The sequence below is a fragment of the Aedes albopictus genome, chromosome 1 (assembly GCF_035046485.1).
Source record: "Aedes albopictus strain Foshan chromosome 1, AalbF5, whole genome shotgun sequence".
Classification (NCBI taxonomy): domain Eukaryota; kingdom Metazoa; phylum Arthropoda; class Insecta; order Diptera; family Culicidae; genus Aedes; species Aedes albopictus.
The window spans coordinates 159876366-159897462 of record NC_085136.1 but is presented as its reverse complement, the minus strand read 5'-3'; the positions used below and the strand labels follow the sequence as shown (position 1 = coordinate 159897462).

Genomic DNA, 21097 nt, shown 5'->3' with positions numbered 1-21097 from the left:
AGAACGCCCAGTTAAGGTCCGAAGTGATGGGAACGTGGATGACCGTAGTGAGTGGGAAGTTGCGCCACGTGGACCCACAGGGCGGTCCCGTTTAGTGGATCAGTAGTTTTGGAATTCGAGTGCTAGAGCGAGTCCGAAGGACCACGGTAGAAAACGTTGAGTGCATGGTGGGATTAAGTAGCGGGCGTCTACAGACCCGTTCTTGAGCAGTAGCAGTGTTCCCGGTCGGATAGAGGTGAGCCGGATCAAGTGACATTCGCCTGTGGAAGAGGTGTGGCCCAGGTGCATGGGGGCCCGAGGAAGCTAAATCGAATAGCGGAGTGGTGAGCTGGAAGATTAGAAGATTGGAAGTGAAAAGTGTGATGGAGAGTCGTGGCAGCATGAGTTGGGTTCGGTGAAGAGCGGTATCAGCGATAACGGAGGCGAGACGCGGCGTGGTAGCAGGTGGCCCCAACGTGAACGCGTGTGCACAAACTATATTGTAAATGGGGGGGGAATTGGAAATAAAAGCATGCTTGCCAAGATATCGTTAGAAGAGTCAAGAAAGTGGTCTAGTTTTGGAGAAAGAAGTTTTATATCCGTTACAGGTCCAACCCACAAGAGTCAGAAGAGAGCATTCGGTAAGTGAAAGTTTGATCCATACTGTAATTCTTATTTATCGGTTCAGTAGTAATTTCGAATGGTAACAGTTGACACCGGAAAGTCACGTCATCGGTAAGTACCCCCACCTCAACTTCGTCGTCAAGGACTTCCTCCGCCAGACATTTGCGAGCGCAGCTCCTTTACGCACACGTGGTGTCCTCCTTGAAAAATCGTTTCACCGGCACAAGTACGTCAGCTCTCAGATCCATGGGTTTGGCATAGCTACTCATAGCTTTCAAGGCCACCGAGTACATAGACTCATCGGTTTTAATGATAAGAGCGTCATTCCTATCCCACCTGCTGGCAACTGCCCTACCTGACCTATATTGCCTCTCCTTCTTATTCGTGTTTCTAGTTATATCAGGTGCCTCTGCTGGGCTGCCAACTTACCAGACACTATGAAAGAGACTGCATATTCTGCCTTTTAGTCGCCGCTATGGTAGATGTTGTACTTGGACTTTGGATTCACGCTCTCCAGATCTAGACAAGCACAGAATAGCAGCTAGGCGCACTCCACCCAACGGCAGTTAACGAGACATGGATAGTAATGAAACAGTACGACCAATTTGAAAGAGGCCAGCACGGGTGCAATCGGTTGTATGTTATACACATTTTTTGCCATGCGCTAGAGTCGAGTCTCCAGTCGAGCTCTGCCGTTTTCACCCTCTGTTCTGGGCTCTTTGGTTGTCTTTGTGCTTAAGGTGCCATAGACTGTTTGCTATGATGACAAATATTTGACCAAACAAGCCCAACAAATGACCAACACAACGTGAATCATAGCAACCTTGGATGAATGTCGGGCTTCAGTGGCAAGTATTTGTCATAATGACAAACAGTCTAATGGCACCTTTAGCTAAACGCAAGATTGTTTCAGGAGCGTTTTAGAGGAGATCTAGGGGGTCTTAGGAGGGGTTAAAAGGGATTTCAGAAGAGTTACATGGCATTTCAAGGAATATCAGTGACGTTTCAGAAGATTTCGAAAGGTTTCAATCACGCTTCTGGGAATTTCAGAAAAGTTATGAGGGTTTCCAGGATAGTTTTTCGAAGTTTCTGGGATATTCAGGAGTATCAAGGAGGTTAAGAAACGTAATTAAAATCCCTAGAAACGGTTTGATTTTGGGGTGTTTCAAGAGCGTTTTACGAAGTTTCTAGGGTTATCAGGGAGTTTCTAGAATGTTTTAGGGGTTTCAGGGGCGTTTAAGCGAGTTTCAGAAAGTTTTGAGAGGTTTCATGGATTTTCAGAAGGTTTCTGGCAAATTCCGAAGCATCAAGGGGTCCAGTGGCGTAAGTTTCCGAAATGGAAGAGATCGTGCCTCTAGAGCCGACCTACTCTGATCAAGGGGTTCCAGAGGTTTCAGTAGCGTTTAGAAGTATTTTTTCAAACGACCCATCAACTGTAAGGCCTCTACCATCTATTTTTTTTCCAAAATCCCCATGTTTCTAAGTAATCCAATTCGTGCAACATGTGAGAAATAAAACTAAAATGCTCGTTTATTTACTGCAAGTTTTCTCTGACAATGACCTTTTTTTATTTATTTATTTATTTCAACCTTGTTGTCGTTCAGGTCTGTTAGCTTGGTGGTTATCATTTATAAACAATTGTATACATTAATATTATATAACCTCATTACTGTTTCAATTCGTTTGCTGTCATCTGCTAAAATCTCCCTCATACTTATACACATTCCTACTTTTCTTCTCTCTTCTTCCAACCCTAAGCATTCCACTAAAATGTGTTTGACTGTTGGTTTTACCATTGATAAGTTAGTTCAACTACCTTTTCAAATTGGAACTTATGGGTCAAAGCAGTATGACCAATACATATTCTACTGAGCACTACATTTTCTCTTCTAAGCTTACATGTTGTTGTTCTAGAGCAGCCTTGGCTTGACACACAGCAAAAGATAACCTCTTTTCTATTTTGTACACACAGATTGTATATTTGAAACGACGAGCTTGGTGGTCTAGTGGCTACCGCCTCTGATTCATATGCAGAAGGTCCTGGGTTCAATCCAATGAGAGTATATTACAGGTGGGGAAGAAGAAGAGATGGCTATGTATTAGTAACCAAAGAAAAATGTAAACACAAATAGTGACGTCACTATTTGACACGCGTTCTTATGGGAGCTTGCTTTGCTTGTAGTAGTGACATGTTTTGCACCAGACACGGATCTCACGCACACGAAGTATCTTCTTCCCCACCTCAATTAGACTCTCATTGGGTTCAATCCCTGGCTCGTCCCTTTCCTCCTACTTTGTATCTTTCTATCTACTTTCTCTCTCACTCTCACTCTCCTACATATACATCTCATGCATATTCGTATGGTCGTAGCGATCGCTAGAACCAGAACCGGTTAAAAAAAAGCCGTTTCCCTTCCTTCCTTCTTTCATCACAGCACAGTGTCAATCTATCATATAACGCCTACAAGTTATGCAACCAAGTGGACTGTGCCGCTTCACAGTAATCTTCACACAATCTATCGCTTTACGCCTGGCACCCTTGCACCAATGCATGATCCATCAATGAGAGTCTAATAGAGGTGGGGGAAAAGATACTTCGTGTGCGTGAGATCCGTGTCTGGTGCAAAACATGTCACTACTACAAGCAAAGCAAGCTCCCATAAGAACGCGTGTCAAATAGTGACGTCACTATTTGTGTTTACATTTTTCTTTGGTTACTAATACATAGCCATCTCTTCTTCTTCCCCACCTGTAATATACTCTCATTGGGCGCAGAGGATTCAACGACCTGATGTGGGCAAGCGATTGCAATCATCACTTCCCTTCCCTTCCCCATTGACCTGCAACCTGACGCAGCAGGCGCCATTGTCGCCTAAAAATACAAAGACCACCAACGCTCACACACTGAAGATGCCTGTTAGTCCCAAGCAGCTATCTCATTGGTTCCTTGTGTGAGTGTAGCTGATCTGGCGATACTGGAGTAGCAACTGCGGGCGGTCAATCAAGCTCAAGCTCAAGCTCAAGCTGTACACACAGATTGTATATTTGAAACAATTGGTCTTTCTATAAGCTTTTAATTTTACAACTATCTAAAAAGGTTATTACACTTAGTGAATTAGTACAAATTAGGAAATCTCCCGCCCCTTCTTCATTCGCAACCCACTTAATTGCTTCTTTTGCTGCTGTACTTTCGGATCCATATATACTGCTTTCATTGTATATTCTTTTTCTTAAAGTAAACTCATCAATTACTGCACAATCTACTGCATTTACCTGACATTTTTGAACCGTCTGTGTACAATACCTTTTAGATCCTATATTTTGTCAGTTTCTTGCTGTTAACGTATTTCGCAACATGATTTCCAGAGTATCTTGACGGACTGCCGTAAGTAGAGTCTTATCAACTATGATCTGTCTCACTGGCGTAGCCACGGGGGCGGTTAGGGTTAACCCCCCCCCCCCCCCCCCCCCCTCAGAGCCAAAATTTTTGAAACAAACTTTCAGTATAAAGCGCTTTGCGAAGAAAAAATTTTTCGGCTGCGCCGCTATTTTCAATTTACAGATACAATTGCTCATTACTGTTTATAAAATGTGTCATATCAAAAAAGGTATCATTGACCGTTGAAAACCCCTGCCAGAGACAATTTCTGGCTACGCCTCTGATCTGTCTACGTTCCCATGGTGGTACAGATGGTATAGTAAGAATATTTAGTTGCGGACCTTTCACGCAGTATGGTTTTTCCCCGTTTCCTAATACTTGTTTCTCTGATAGGTTGTCTAGATCCCCAAATTTCACCTGAACTACTTTCGTCAGATATTGAGTCACACGTCCATTCGTTGTCTGTTGGTTCATCTGTTCCATCGAAAGTTTGACGCTCCAGACCGTGTAATTTCACTGCATATAGAGCTGTCCTTTGATCCACGTATGTTTTGAAGCTTGGTAATGCAGTGGGCATCTCTATTTCAGCGAGAATAATTTCCGTTGGGCTTGACCGAAATGCTCCACTTACAGCCCAAGTAACAATTATACTTTTGTGGCAATCCTGAAGTAATTTCTAAGATAGAATCATAAAACTTAGCAATAAAGCTCTTTGTTCTGCAAATCCGAGATAAAATAGGTATAAAACATCCATAAGACTAATCTGGCCCACTCTTCAGGAGATCTTCAAAGCTGCTTTTGAAGACTGCTTTGAAACTAGTTGTATTTATGTACATGCGCTAATGATTGATTATAAGAACTTCATGAAACTTTAACAAGAATATCTTGAGGCATGTTGATCTTTTAGCTTTCTTTCTCAAAAGTGTCAACAGTGCATAATATATGAAATCTTTTACCTAAGCATTATGCAGATGCAAACAAGATTTGTTTCATGGATGAAATATCAATTGAACTGCGAATTAATTTTCATCAAATTGAAATGGCTAAAACATTTAAATTGCCTGACAGATCATTGATGACAGGGAATCGAAATTTTCCGTGCCATACCCACTTTTTCGTTGATATGCTACCCAAAACATACGAAAATTACAAAGCGCCTCAAAAATAATATCAATCATTAATATACGAAGACATAAATTTCCTTTAAAAACAAAAGCCTACGCCACTTTTTCAATTCTTTCTAAGCATGGCTGCCGTTCCAAGCGAACAAAACTCATGCAGCCGCCATCAATTATTATTACCTTCAACCCAAACCCCCTCAAAACAATGATGGAACCAAGTCACCTTGCATGAACGCTGCAGCCTTTATTGAAGATTGTTTTTACTAGTTATTATCTTAAGGCAGATTTGTTCGTCTTAAATGAAACTTATTCGTTTTATACAAGAGTAACAGCCTTTGACAATTGTTTGTTTACGTTTTCGATGCTAGAAAGTTGTCTCTGTACATTTCGCGGTGTTTCGCGTCAAGATGTGCCAATTCTATTTTGTTTCCCTGTATTTTTGCTATTAATAATGAAGTGCAACCTAACAAATTACACTATTTGGCATGAGCTTGAGCAGAGTCACAGTAAGTACCCATTTCATTTTCGATTCGCATAGCTATGGCCTGTGTGAGAAACTGATTGAAGGCAGGACGACAGCAGCCAGCTACTCGCATTTTTGATTGGCCGTAAAATCATTATTTCGTTGACATGATTACTTTTTAGCATAAGAATGGCTAAATTATCAGTGAGCAAACATGTTTATGTGTTTATATTTGCATGAGAACGCGGTTTTTCAACCAATTAGTTACATTCATTATTTGGATTGGTAAATAGTTCGCTGTCTTATCATTATTTCGCATAGTATTTGTTCCAGAGTAATGGCTCTAGCTCAAAAATAGAAGGCTTCAAAAAGTTTTTAAAGGAGGATTAGCCAGATGAAATGCACTTGAATAAACGAAGCATAAACTTTTAATAAAATATGTTGATGTTATGTGTTGAAAATAACTTCTAATACGCCTTAAAACTTATTATAAGATTTAATGCTCTTGTAAATTCAATTGTTTTATGCGCGAATTTCAAAATTAACTTGAAGACAACTTAAAAACCGCAAACGAGCGAAGATTGTTTTCTCTTGATAAAAACAACTATAAATGTTCCATGAATTGGTCATGCTGTGATAAAGCTTCCATAAAAATAATCAAATCTAAAAGGAATTGAAATTGTTACTTGGGAGCCCTTATTTCAGCATTGTGTACCAATTCTATTTTATGCAGAATTTCCTTGGACGCGGATGAGATCAGACAACATTTTCTCCAGTATTGTAGCTTTTAGATAATGTTTCACGATCTCCAGAGCATTTGTGTATTTGTTTTTCGTGTGGCATGCCCAAGAGAGTCAAGTAAATTGATCCAGGAATTCCTTCGGAAATTCCACCAAGCATTCTTTTATAAAATTCACCAGGAATATTTTTTTTTAAATCCTTCAGAAATAACGCCAAGGGTCCCTTTAGAAACTTGAGATATTTGAAATTCCTTCCTTAATTCCCCCAGAAAATTTACGGATTTTTTGTTTTTTTTTTTATCTTCCAAGGATTAATTCATTTTTTTTAAGATTTTTATAGAAATTCCACTGGGGATTTCTCTAGAAAGATCGAAAGTAATTCCTTCGGGATATATTTTTTGCATAGCTTCAGATTTTTCTCCATGATTTTTTTTTTTTCAAAGTAATCTTTCAGAAATTCACCATGGTATTCTATCAAAAATTTCTGATGATATTTATTTACATTTTTATCAAAAAATCAAGAGTTCTTTCGGATGTTTTTTAGAAAATCCTCTAGGGACTCATTTGGATTTTTTTTTCAAGGAATCCTTCAGACATTCCCGAAGAAAATTCCCATACTATTTCAAAATATCTTTTAAGGATCAATATGATTTTTTATTTTCAGGAATTGCTTTAGACATTCCACTCGGAATTCCTTCAGACATTGCTAGAAAAATACCATCGTATATATTGCTTCAGAAATTCCTCGACGATTTTTTTTTCAAGGATTTAGTAATCTTCTAGAGATTCCTTGAAAAAATTTTCGAATGGTTCCTTCACAAAATCTTCCATGAACTTTCTTGGTAATTCCTTCATGGATTGCTTAAAATACTAAAATACATTGTTGTTTTTAGACTATTCTACTCTTCCATGGATTTCTCAATAATTTCCTCCAGGGTATATTCCAGAAAATCTTCAAGGTATGCGGCCTTTTGTCTTGCTTCTAGGGGTTCTTTCATAAAATCTTACCAGGATACATTTTGAAATATCCCTCAGGATTAAGGATTTAAGAAATTCCTCTAGAATTTCTTCAGAAATTACTTGAGGAATTCTTTCTGGAAATCTTCAATGGGTTGTTACAGAAATTTCTCTAAGAATTTTATTTAGAGAATCCCCTAATAATTTTTTCCAAGGATTCTAATTGAAAACCTTCTACTAGTTTCCTCAGTGATAATTAAAGAAAATCCTCCAGCAGTGCTGAAAATTTCATTTCGTCAAAACTTAATTCAATCACCTACAGTTCATTTTAGAAGCTGAACCTGAGAATATGGTATATGAAAAACTTGTGCGGCTAGACCAGTTCTGCAAGAAAGTCACGGAAAAACTGCTATTTTTCGAATCTTTAAGGTAAATGTCACGGACTACCTGTGAAAAATGCCAAATGATATTCACCGTGAATATCATTCGGCATTTTTCGAAGGTAGCCCGTGACATTTCCCTTAAATATTCGAAAAATAGCAGTTTTTCCGTGACTTTCTTGCAGAACTGGTCTAGCCGCACAAGTTTTTCATATACCATATTCTTAGATTCTGCTTCTAAAATTAGCTGTAGGTGATTGAATTTAGATTTGACGAAATGAATTTTTCAACACTGTCCTCCAGGGATTCCTTCAAACCCCTCTACAGGGATTTGGTTTGAACAATCTTCCACGGATTCATTCATAAATGTTTCTAAAATTGCTTCAAAGATTTCTCCAAGAATTTTTACAAAAAGTCTTCCATGGATTGCTTTGGAAATTGCTACATATATTCCTTAAGTAAATCTTTCTGGGCTTCCTTTCAGAAAATCTTGAACGGATCCCTTCAAAAATTCCTCCAGAGATTCACTACTTCTAGCATGGATGGCTTCAAAAATCCTTCGTGAATTTCTTCAGAAACTCTTCTAAAGATTCCTACACAATTTTTTTCAAGAATTCCTCTAAAAATCGTTTAATGTACTTCCTCAGAAATTCCGCCATGGCCGCACTCCGTCGGTTCTTCCAGGAAAACTTAAGCGATTGCTTCTAAAAACCAGCAATTCAGAATTTTATTCATTCATTAAGAAATTTATTCAATGATTCCTTTAGAAAGCCTTCCAAGAATTCCTTATAAATTGCTTTATAAACTCATATAGAAATTATTTTGAAATGGACTCTTTCTGAAAACCTGGACAAATTCGTGCTTTGGAAATTATTGCATGAACTTCTTGATAAAATGTTCCAACAATTTCCGCGACTCCTAAACAAATTCTTTAGGGGATTATTTAATCAATTCATTCTGATATTTCTTATCCAACAAATCTCATTTCATCAACGACTTCTCTAAAAAGTCTTGCATGGGTTTCTTTAGAAATTCGTACAGAAAATTCTTCCCAAAATCAACCAGGGATTCCTTTAGAAAATCCTACAAAATTTCTCATTAAATTCACCTAGAGATTCGTCCAATGATAATTTCGGGAATTCCTCCAGTGCAGTGGTTTCTTCAATTTATAACTCATGCCAGGTTTTCTTTATGTTTTCGGGGATTCTATTGGAAATTTATTAAAAATGCCTTCAGGAATCCGTTCTGAAATTCCTTCAATGATTCTTGCACTATTTCTATCAGCGGTCCCAGTAGGGGTTCCTTCGGGAATTCCTTCGGGTATTCCTCCAGGATTTCCTTCAAAGATACCCCCAAGAGTTTTTCCATGGATTCTTTCAGAAATTTATTCAGAAGTTTCTCTAGAAATAGTTTCGAAGCATGTTTACAGAATTTTTGTTAGAAAATATCTCAAAATAATTTTCAAGGAAATTCAACACAGGCTTATCCATTTGTTTCGCCATTTATTCCTCCAGGAATTCCATCAGCATATCGTCTTGGAATTTTGTTAAGGGATCTCTCCTAGAAATTACTTTAAAGAATATATAAGGAAACTCTTGAGAGATAAATTATTGGAGAATTTTTTGAAGCAATATCCCTTTCGTGACGAACCAGCACAATTGTGCTGTTTAGCGGTAGCATTTTTGCATATTTTTTTCATCTGTTTATACTTTGTTTTATGTGATGTAAACTGTTTCAATAATTCAGCCATTACTTATACTCGTTTGCATGTAAAAAAACGTTTGTTTACGTTGCCTGTGAGATTTATCACCACGAGGTAAACAAAAAGTGGACAAAAACCGTAAAACATGAAAAAGTTTTGTCTGTCGCATAATTTTTATTTCCGATTTGTCTATTTAGTCAAAGCAAGAAATCGAAAGATAAAGAGTAGTTCTTTCATATGAGGTAAAACAATTGTTGTTTTGTTGGGAAATCTAAGAGTTCTGGAGAGCCAAAGTTGAGCCATTTGTATGGAGATTTCAATTTTTTGCGCTCCGTCACGAAAGGGATATACCTAAAGGATTTTTTTGAGAAATGTCTGAAGTATTTCATAGTGGAATTTCTGAATGAACTCCTGCGGCAATGTCTAAAGCAGTGGTCACCAAACTGCGGCCCGCGGGCCGCATGCGGCCCTCGATCAGGTTTTGTGCGGCCCGCGAACTGATTTTGATATGTATTAGAAAGTGGCCCTCTCATAGATACCATAATGAAAATTAGATATTTCACCATATTTTAAAACTTTCATGAGTATGAATATGTACTACATACTGAAATTTTGCCAATATCATGAAGAGTTTTTCAAAAGAAGTAAGATATTTGAAAGTTTTAGAAACTGTAAAAAACTACTTTTTCGAATTTTGTTACGCAAATATTCGAAACTGTTGTTAAGAATGGTGTGTTTCGCCAAAACAATGAGTTTAGGCTAAATTTAATAGGTTCTCTGCAATGGATTTTGGACTTGTAAAAGAACTCGTTATTAGTCATTTGTTTAATTTCACGAAAATAAATTAAGATAATTTCCATTTTGTTTCTATCGGTGAAAAAATCCTTGTATTCGATTTACATTATATTCAGCACCCCTACCAGGAAACTATTCCAAAAAAATACTCCAAATGTTTGCCTACAATTTTTTTTAAAGAAATGTTGCCCAAACTTTCGAAATTTCGCTAAAAATTTCAGTACTTTTCTGAATACCTCTTAAAATATCTATTCTAAACCTGTAACAAATACTTGCATACATTGCTCAAAAAATCATGTCTGAAGGTTTTTCTTCTTTAAATAATTGCGCAAGAAAAACCTAAAAAAAAATCATCAATGATTTTCAAAACAGTATCTCCAAATAGTTTTTCGGAATTTCTTTCGAGAATCCTTAAATTCCTACAAATCATTCCAATTTTATTTTCTAAATCCACGAGAAGCTCCAAAAAACTAACAGTTCCAGCTTTTTTTTTAATAAAGGGTGCGATAAACTTTTTAGGAAATCTGCAGAAAGAATTTCCATTTGGAAATTTGTCAAAACTGGATTCAGTGGTTTTACAAGAAATGTGTCTGTGTTCGTAGCAAGGTCATTCACAATTCTGCACTTAATCTGCGCTATAAGTACGCTGTAAGTTTATCCACAATATTCTCAAAGAGATCCATATTATTCAAGCCAGCGTCGCTATTGCTTATTTTTTGTATCAATTTTAAGTAACTAGTCTAAAACATTTTGCACAACATTATTATTACCAAGAACTACAAAACCTAAATATTACGGTCTTAAACCCCCTATTTTTAATTCCCTATGATTTTCAGGACTTTTCCAAGTGAAATAAAATCTCCTGATAACTCCAGGTTGTTTAGTTCTTTGCTCTTGTTCAGTATTTTCAAAAAATCAAACAAATGGATTTTGGGTTGAATCTTGAAATATGTTGAAAATAAACTCTTGAATGCCTTGCGGCCCGCAGTCTCTTTTCAAAATTCAATTTTGGCCCGCAAAGACAGTTAGGCTGAGGACCACTGGTCTAAAGAAATCCGTGAAAAATCCAAATGAATTCGTGAGCCCTTTAGGAAAATTTATGTGTTACGTGCTCCGTTGATCGGGGTTTCTAGACCCCCTTTCCCTACTGTCGAACTTTTTACCCCCTCTCCCACACCCAAATGATAACATTCCCTTGATAGAGTTCCCGTGGAAATCTTCTTTGGAAATTTCTGAACGAATCCTTGGAAAAATTTCCAAATGAATCTCTAAAGGAATACCTGATGGATTTTTTGGAGAATTTTCTGAAAAAAAAACTGTCGGAAGAATTCTTGAAGGAAACGGCTATTTCATTCTAACGTAGCCGTTTTCCAAGAATTAAAGTTGAGAAAATCATTCTTCTACAGATAATCCTGCAGGAATATTTTCAAAAATTTCTCATGAGTTTTCCACATGTATTTGACTAAAGATTACTACAGAAATTTGGTCAAGGATTATTTAGAAAATCCGTCAGAAATTTATTTATAAATTTTTCTAGGATTTTTTTTAGAAATACCTTCGGCGATCATTTCAATATTCTAAGGATTTATTCGGGAGCTTATTCAGGGATCACTTCAAAAATTCTTCTGTTTTTTTTTTCAAAAAAATGTAGAGGTTCCTTTAAAAAAAAAGTTCTCAGAGAATACCTTCATAAATTCTTGAAGGGAATCTACGTAAATTTCTGATATGCTTTTCAAGAATGGACAAAACAATCAAATAATGTCATAAAATGATAAAGCTGTATCTCATTGTTGAACAGACACTCCTTTCAGGTTGTCTACTCGCCATTTAGCAGCCCCAAATTAAACTACATCAAAACATTACAGCGTGATTCGGTGTTTATTCAGTTCATTCATTGTCCGCGTCTGCTTTCTAACAAATTATAGGCACGTGCTAAATTAACGCAACAAGTTCCGTCAAAACACCACATATATTGCCCTCGACGCAAGCCGAATCGAAAACAACAGAACGTTTAGCATATTGCCTAGAGCACGAATCAAAACCTCAACCATCAGCGTCTATGTAGTTCCGATGCGCGATGGTCCGAATCGATCCGCCACGGTGTACCTTTTTGAACACCCTCAACTCTCAAGTCAGCTGCGGGGTATTTCTGAAAACGAGCGCCAGCCAGGCAGTAGGTATGCCTCTAATGAGCAACGAGCACGTCGTCGTTTATTTGTGTACGTACGTATGAAGAAGATGTTTGCCTTCGAAAAACTGAAATTAAAAATTTGTCATGCCCAGTTTTCCTCAGTGATAGTTAAGGAACGTTCGATGCGCGCGTGAACCAAGAGCCAGAGAGCACTCTTTTCCGAGCAGTTTGCCGTCACCGTCGTCGCCGTCTGTCCGTCCGTGGCGCGTTTGCGGTCGTTCCCGTTAACCGGAATATTTCATCTTGTCTCACTCGGAAAGGTATTTTCTTCCCGACATACCTACCACCCGGTTGACAGGTCTCCCGGGTTAGATCAATGGAATATTCGATCCACTTTTTTTATTTTTTTGCCTTCCGTGCGGCATTTCTAGTGAATTTAATATGAGAAACACCCTCATCAGGAGTCCGGATGGTGTGTCCCCGTAGAATTTCGCGTCTCCAAGGTGTTTCGTTCGGAACGGTCGGTCTAGTGTCTCTACGGAGAGCTTCCTGATTGAAAAACGTCAGCGCACGAAAATTAATCGTGGGAAGAAATTTATTAATGGTGTGTGCCGTTGTGGTCAACGTGCGAAGAAGAGAATGTGGAATGGAGAATACTCGCACCAGAAGAAAATGCCAATGAATGGCACATATAAATGAAGAATGGCGAAGAGTGTAACGAACTTCATGGCTATGGTCCTTGTGGAATTGTGATTCAATGTTGCTTATTTTTCAAGCCATCCCAAGTGATTTTGTGTGTGAACAAACGGGGCGTTCGGAAACGGCGAAAGATTTAAACTTGTTGAAATTTGTGACGATGGAAGTTCTAAATTGAGCACTGCGCGTTTTTAGCACCACCGATAGTAGATGAAGTGATACATAAGATACATATTGATTATGGCACGGTGTTTCTCTGGTCAATTTTGTGCAAACTAAATATCAGTTTTAAAACCACTATCAAGTATTAATCAGTCACTAATGTACTGTATACTCTAGCAGAAAATTATAACAAGTGAATAACATATCAAGGTATTAATCTTAAGTACTATCATACCTCGATATGCCCTTCATTTGGTGACAACAAGAGGCAACATGACAAAATGGAATACCTGAATTTTGTATCAGTAACACCTAGAAAATAACACGTTTTGTTATTTCAATAATGAATGCATACCCGAGCAGGAACGAATAACTGACGCATAACTGAAGCATACCAAAGTCAGGTATCATACCAAGACAAGGTATTGGTCGGTTATCCAGGTATAGAAAATAACTTATTTTGGTATTTTGTAGGTATTGATACAATACCTCAATGAGTTATTGGTTTGGTGTTGAGGACTGCTTGAGGTATTATTCAATTATGGAGAAATCGTTATTTGTATGGAAAAATCTCCGATTATTATTTAGGTATTGCCATACCTGAAGTCATTATTCACGCGTTATGCACAGAATACACACCAGTTATTATTTTAGGTATTTTACCTCTTATGCAGGGCTACTTAATACCTCATTCAGGTTGTAGGTATTCGGTTTTCCATACCTGAGTTAGTTATTCTTCAGCTATTTTCTCCTGCTCGGGTAGCTAAAATTTGAAGTGCTACATTTTTTTATCTAAGATGCATTGAATAACAAAGCAATAACAGGAGTTGTTATTAAATTGTACATTTTTTCTATACCTCTATGATGTAATAGCGAAACTTGTTTTCAGTTATTTTCGCTATTATATCAGCAAATACCACATGAATACCAAATTTTAGTCAAATACCTCCAATTGTTATTGAGATGTTCTCGTACCAACTTGTCAAGTAACATAGCAATAGCAAGTTCAGATATTAGAGCACAGTTTCCTTTTTGCATGGTGTTTGTAAGGTATTCCCTTCTGCTCGGGTACCAAGTTCTCCATTGGCTGTTGGAAGAATCACTTATAGTTAGCTTTAGCCGATCTTTCAATGATATCAAATATTCAAAATGATCAAATCAAGTTTTGCAAAGATTGTTTGGTTTTAAGTTCATCTAAAGTAGAGCCAAACTGGGACTCCTTCTCTTGACGTTACCGCTCCACTAGAACAAAATTTATACTCAGCTTAGTTTTCCATGAGCACTTCTACAGTAATATTGAATGCTTTCTATGTTGCATATTGCAATGCGTATATCGTTTAGCAAGCACGATTATACTTTATGCCCAAGGAAGTGAAGGAAATGTCCATTACGAAAAGTTACTAGATCGACCGGGAATCGAATCCGTCACCCTCAGCATGGTTATGATGAATATCCGCGAATTACTTTTTTTAGCAAGTTGTCGCAATGTCACTTCTCGGAATGTCATTTCCCGGAATAATCAGTTTTCCGGAATGCGTTTTCAGGAATATGAAATTTCGAAGAACAAAAAAAGAAGGAAATATTTGCTTCTTGAATATGTTCCTGACTTACTTACCGATCAGGCTAAGGCCGGGGTGGCCTCTGCTGTACATAATCGCCGTCTCCATTCCACTCGGTCCATGGCTGCTTGTCTCCTATTCCGCACTCTGCGTAGGGTCCGCAGATCGTCCTCCATGTGGTAGACCCACCTAACTCGCTGCGCTCCACGTGGCCTTGTACCGGTCGGATGACTCTCGAGAACCATTTTAGTCGGGTTGCTATCCGACATCCTGATGACGTGACCCGCCCACCGTAGCCTCCCGATTTTCGCGGTATGGACGATGGTTGGTTCTCTCAGCAGCTGATGCAGCTCGTGGTTCATTCACCTCCTCCAAGTCCCGTCTTCCAACTGCACTCCGCTGTAGATGGTACGCAACACCTTCCGTTCGAAAACTCCAAGGGCGCGTTGGTCCTCTGCACGTAGGGTCCATGTTTCGTGCCCATAGAGGACGACCGGTCTAATCAACGTTTTGTAGATGGTTAACTTCGTGTTACGGCGAACTTTATTCGACCATAGAGTTCTGCGGAGTCCACAGTAGGCACGATTTCCTGCCACAATGCGCCTCTGAATTTCTCTGCTGGTGTCGTTGTCGTCGGTCACCAGTGAGCCCAAATACACGAATTCTTCAACCGCCTCGATTTCATCACCGTCGATATGAATTCGGGGTGGCGGGCGCGGTGATTCTTCCCTGGAGCCCTTTGCCATCATGTACTTTGTCTTCGACACATTGATGACTAATCCGATTCGCCTGGCTTCACTTTTTAGTCGGATGTACGTTTCCGCCATCGTCTCAAATTTACGAGCAATAATATCAAAATAATCAACGAAACCAAGCAGCTGAATGGACTTCGTGAAAATCGTACCACTTTTGTTTTTCCCTGCTCTCCTTATTACACCACCTAACGCAATGTTGAACTGCAAGCACGAAAGACCATCACCTTGCCGTAACCCTCTGCGAGATTCGAAGGCACTTGAAAGTGTCCCTGATACTCGAACTACGTACATCACTCGATCCATCGTCGCCTTGATCAATCGTATCAGTTTATCCGGAAATCCGTATTCGTGCATAATCTGCCATAGCTGTTCTCGATCGATTGTATCATACGCCGATTTGAAATCGATGAACAAGTGATGTGTGGGCACGTTGTATTCGCGGCATTTCTACAACACCTGGCAGATGGCGAACATCTGGTCCGTTGTAGCGTGTTTGCCCATGAATCCAGCCTGATATTGCCCCACAAACTCTCTTGCAATCGGTGATAGACGGCGGCATAAAATTTGAGAGAGTAATCAAAATGTTTCCTATCCATACACAGTTAGAGGAAGGATCAAGGTATCTTTGGTTACAGCTTGAATAGCGTCCACCGTCGATCGACCCTTCCGAAAACCAATCTGGTTATCCGAGAGGCCGAAGGGTTTCTAGGGCTTGCATGAGCGTTATAATTTTTGCTCCAAGGGATTTTAGGGGCGTTCCAGTGTCTTTAAGGCCATTCCAGGGGGTTTCAAAGACGTTCTAGTGATTTTCCAGGAATTCAGGGGTGCTCCAGGGTGAACAAGGGGCATTAAAGGATGTTTAAGGGGCGTTCCTGAGAATTTCAAGGGGTTTCAGCGGCGTTCCAGGTGATTTTAGTGACATTCCAGAGTTCCAGAGAGTTTCAAGGGTGTTCCAGCGGCGTTTCAGGAGTTTTTAAGAAAGCCCAGGGGCATTTTTAGGGTTCTTAGGAGTTTTCCAGGGGGTTTCAGAGCGTTACAAGAGATCTCAGGCAGTTTCAGAAGGGTTAAGGGTGTTCTAAATGGCTTTAGGCGCTTTCAAAAGAGTTCCATAGGCGTTTCATGAAGTTCCGGAAGGTTTCAGGAGTGTCCAAGGGAATCCCTTCGGAACTCGTCGAAAGCTCAACATTTGAAGCAGCAATGGCTCGTGTTCGCAACATCGATGTTTTGGTTCCAACTAATCGATTTTTTGAATCGATGTTGAACGAAATCACTCTGAAACGAAATCACACGAAACCAACTGAATCGACTTTTTGCATTCGATTTTTCTTACGATTCGAAAATATCAAATTTCTTGACTTTTCAGAATGCACTGTAGAATTTTCCACTAAATCGAGTATCTTTCAGGTTTCTTGGGAAATCCCTCCTAGAAGTCTAAATGAATCTTTCTCAGGATTCAGGAGGAATCCTTCTTATGGTCTAGAGAGTCCCTTTCATATTTTCAGCGCATCCTTCTTAGGATTCTAGGTCAGTCCATCTCTGGATTCCGATTTTTTTTTTTGAGAATCCGTCTCAGGATTCTAGATGAATTTCTCCTAATAATGTGAAAGATCTTTTTTTAGGATCTGTCTAGGGTTCTGGGGCAATCTCTTTCAGGATTCTAATGAGAAGTCTTTCAATACTGCAGGAGAATTTCTCTCATGATTCCAGGAGAATCCTCTCAGGATTCTGGAAGAATCCGCCAGGGAGTTCTGGGGATATCCGTCTAAGCATTCTGAGAGAATCCCGAGGAAAAACTTCTCTCAGGATTCTGTGACAATCCATCACAGAATTCAGGGAGAATCCATCTCGAGAGGCTGAAGCAATTCTCATAAATCTGAGAAGAAAACTGAAGTAATCTCTCCTAGGATTTTAGGGAAACCCTTAATAGAATTCAGGGACCATCCCTATTGGAAGAGTCCTTCTCTTTTTCCTGAGATAAGGTATGTCAGGATGCTGGTGTGATAATTTTCAGCATTTTGAAGGAATCTCTCACAGAATTTTAGAGCCATCTTCAGAATTATGGAAAAGTCCCATTGAAAATTCTGGAGGAATTTTTTCTCAGCAGTATTATATGGGAATACCTATCAGAATTCTAGAGAATCTCTGAATTCTAAGGGAATTAATTCCAGGATTTTGGGGTATTCCTCAGGGCTCCCTGCCAAGGGCGAAATCCCTTTCAGGATTCTAAGAAGATTCTGGACGATCTGGGTTGATTCCACTAAGGATTCTGAAGGACCGTCAATTTCTCAGCATTATCAGAATTGTGGCGCAATTCCTCTCAGTATTCTCAGGTAATATTTCTTAGGATTCTGGGGGAATCCCACACAGGATTCAAATGGTATCCGTCTCAGGACTCTCAGGATTCTTCTAAGATTCTGGGGGAATATCACTAAGTATTCTGCGGGTACACTTCCCAAGATTTTCTGAAAATTCGGCTTCCTGGGGTAATCCCCGTCAGGATTCTGGGGAAATTTCTCTCAAGATTCTGGGAAATTTGTCTCATGACTCTAGAGATTTTGGGGCTATATTTATCAAGATTCTATGGCACTTTCTTTCAGAATAATTATTATTATTATTATTTCTTTATTATAGAGATTTTCAGCCCTAGGCTGGTTCATCTCTTTTTCAGAATTATTAATTTATTGAAGAATCTCTTACGAGAATCTCTTAGAAAAAATTGGATTTTGGAGAATCCCTCGCATTGATTTTGTGATTCCTTTTAGGGGTCGGAAGAAATCCTACTCAGCACTCTACGAGGATCCCAGCAGAATTCTGTTTTCTGTATTCTGGAGCAGTTGCTCCCAGAAGTCTCTTTCCGGATTCTGGGAGAATCCCTTTTAGTAATCACCGAAAATCCCTGATATGATTATGTGATGATTCTTTTGAGATTCCGGTGCAATAATTTAAAGTATTCAAGAAGAATCACTGTCAGATTTCTAGGACAATCCCTTTCAGGGGATTAGGGGAGTCCTTTCAAAGATTCTGGGGGAGTGTCTTTCATTAATCTGCGGTAATTTTTCTTGCTCCTCTTAGAATTACACAGAATCTTTCTCAGGATTTTAGGCGTTTTCGTAATCCCTTCGAGGGAGAATCCTTGTCAGAATTTTGGGGAAATCCATCTTAGGTTTCTAGATATATTTCTCTCAAGAATCTGGAAGACTCCCTCTCATCACTCGTAGAGTTCTAGGGAATACGTTTCGGAATTCTGGCAGAATTTTTCTGAGCATTCTAAAGGATTCACCCAGGATTTTGGGGGGGGGAATACTGGGAGAATACTTAAAAGGATTCTGGAGGAATTCCTCTCAGGATTCTGAGGGAATCCTACCTCCCAAAATTTTGTGAGAGTATATCTCAGATTTCTTTGTCAATCATGCCCAGTATTTTGAGGATACCTTTTCAGGATTCTGGAGTTAACCTTCTTAGGATTCTAAGCTACCCTTTTCAGGATTCTGGGTCGTTTCTTTTAAGTTCACGGAGACAAATTTCGTTCGTTTGAAACAAAAATATTCATGTTTATTCGGTAAACTGATAAAATATTTAAAACTAAAATATTAATTTTTAAAACAAACTCAATTACATATTGATTTCTACAATACCCATTGAAGAGCCCCCCGTTCCGCCGTCGAGAACATAAACAAAACTCTCAAGTTCCAGCTGCATCACCAAACAAGTTTTCCTCTTGCAAAAAAGGCAAGTTTCACCAAAAGTTTCCACGAAATCCCATTGATTTCGGGAGCGTATGTTATCTACATGATGTTGGCATTGAAAGTGCCACGCGGGAAGTGGATTTTCCTAGAGAAGGAAATAGTTTTGTAAATTTAATTGGAAAACAAATATTTCCGTAGGGCCGCAAAAAAATAAAAAAAATTACATTTGTTTCTAACATAACCAGTCAGAAGATACATGTTTGTTTCAAAAATGGATTGAATTTGCTTCAAATGTGACGTTCGATTTGCTCCAAACAGTTTTATTTTTGTTGCCAGAACAAATTGACAATCAATTTGAGTTTACCTGAAATATTTTTGATTTTACCATGCTTTTTTCTGCGTGTTTCTTGGGGAATTCATCTTAGAATTCCGAATGGGAGAATTCGTCTTAGGGTTCTGGGATAATCCCTCTCGGAACTCTGAGACAATTCGTCTCACAGAAATGTAGTAATGTGTCTCAGAATTCTAAGAAAATCCTTAATATACTAGATGTTGGAATTCTCGGCTATGCAGTCTCCAAACTCCTTGGAACGACAACGACAAGGAGTTTGGAGACTGCACAGCCGAGAATTCCAACATCTAGTGCATCCAAACAGTCGAACACTCAAACCTCCAATCCTTAATATAATTCAGAGAGAATTCCTACCAAGATACTGGAAAAGTCTTGGTCTCTTTTCTAGAATTCCTTTCAGAATTCTGGAGTCTCTTTGAAGATTCTTGGGCAATTTATTTCAGTACTATATGTATATGGGAATACTTCTTATAGCTCTGGAGAATCTCAGCACTTTTCTTTCGATTCAAAAATATTTTTTTTTGCAGAATGCACTGTCTCAACGTTATATCAAGTCCAGAGTCGCAAAGTGTTCGATGTGCAATTTCAAATTCTGATATTGAATTTATTTAGACAAATAAAACATACCATGAACTTGAACTACCTGCAGCAAACGAATCATTTTATAGTTTTGTATTATTTTATAATATCGAATAGCTAATATTGAATCGGCCGTCAGATTTGGTCATATTCCTAATTTTAGTTTCGATTTTTAGTGGCCAAATAAGACGCATCCTAGCAAAAAAAAAATATACGAGACAAATTTGTTTGAAAAAATATTTGTCCCTTTATTTTGCTTATCATATTCCATGATTTTTTTAATATTTCCGACCAGTTTTGTATAATAGAGTTAGATGTCAACGTGGAAGAAAATCTTGAACTTCATATTATTCATTGATGAAATAGCAAAAGTGTGTTGAAAGATACTGTGGCGCTTACGTCGACTATGCTAATATGGGCAGTAATGCTTCTACCTTAAATACATGTCGTTTAGTATAACATCGGCCCACTTTTTCCCACTATACACAGATAAAAATAATGAGATTTACACGTCATGTAAACTTCAGTTTAGTCATGTACCGTATGCGTGATAATGTTCGCACCATCGTACAAATAAGGTACCTATATCACCTGTACACACAATGTCTTGGTTTTTATTGCATGCACGTAAGCTCTAACTCATATCACAGTAGGTTGCGGGTAAAAAAATCCGATTTCTTAAGTTTAAAGCTTACACCATGAAGGGGTAGCAGCGGTAGTCGGGACTTGTCCACGCGGAAATGATAAAAAAAGACATTTCAGGAGTGTTCAGGAGAACCGTAAAACAGTCTTAGACCCAAAAAAAGCAAGGGCAACTATTCCAGAAGGTGTCCACTGGTCGTCCAAGGTTAACATGGATTAAGAAAGCTATCGCTGCCACCAAAAATAAGATTTGGGTGAATTGTATGCGCGCAATGAGAAAAATGGCAAAGAAACGCGATATCAGCGACTTAACGGAATGGCATATCGAAAAGGAAAATTACGGTGGCCTTTATGATCCTTCGATCATAGAAAAAAAACTTACATTATTACATTAT

General features: G+C 38.7%; 1 protein-coding gene across 13 annotated transcripts in view; it reads left to right on the top strand.

Annotated features, from left to right (window-relative positions):
- The window catches only part of LOC109427728 (cAMP-specific 3',5'-cyclic phosphodiesterase), a 248743-nt gene that overhangs the window by 165181 nt on the left and 62465 nt on the right, over positions 1 to 21097 (top strand). For 4 of the 13 annotated variants that reach the window (XM_062845662.1, XM_062845661.1, XM_062845659.1 and 1 more), the window contains exon 1: positions 11956 to 12591. The exons of the other annotated variants lie outside the window; for them this stretch is intronic. The gene's annotated coding sequence lies outside the window, so the exon portion shown is untranslated. Of the gene's footprint in view, positions 1 to 11955; positions 12592 to 21097 lie in introns of those variants that run through there. 13 annotated transcript variants of the gene reach the window in all.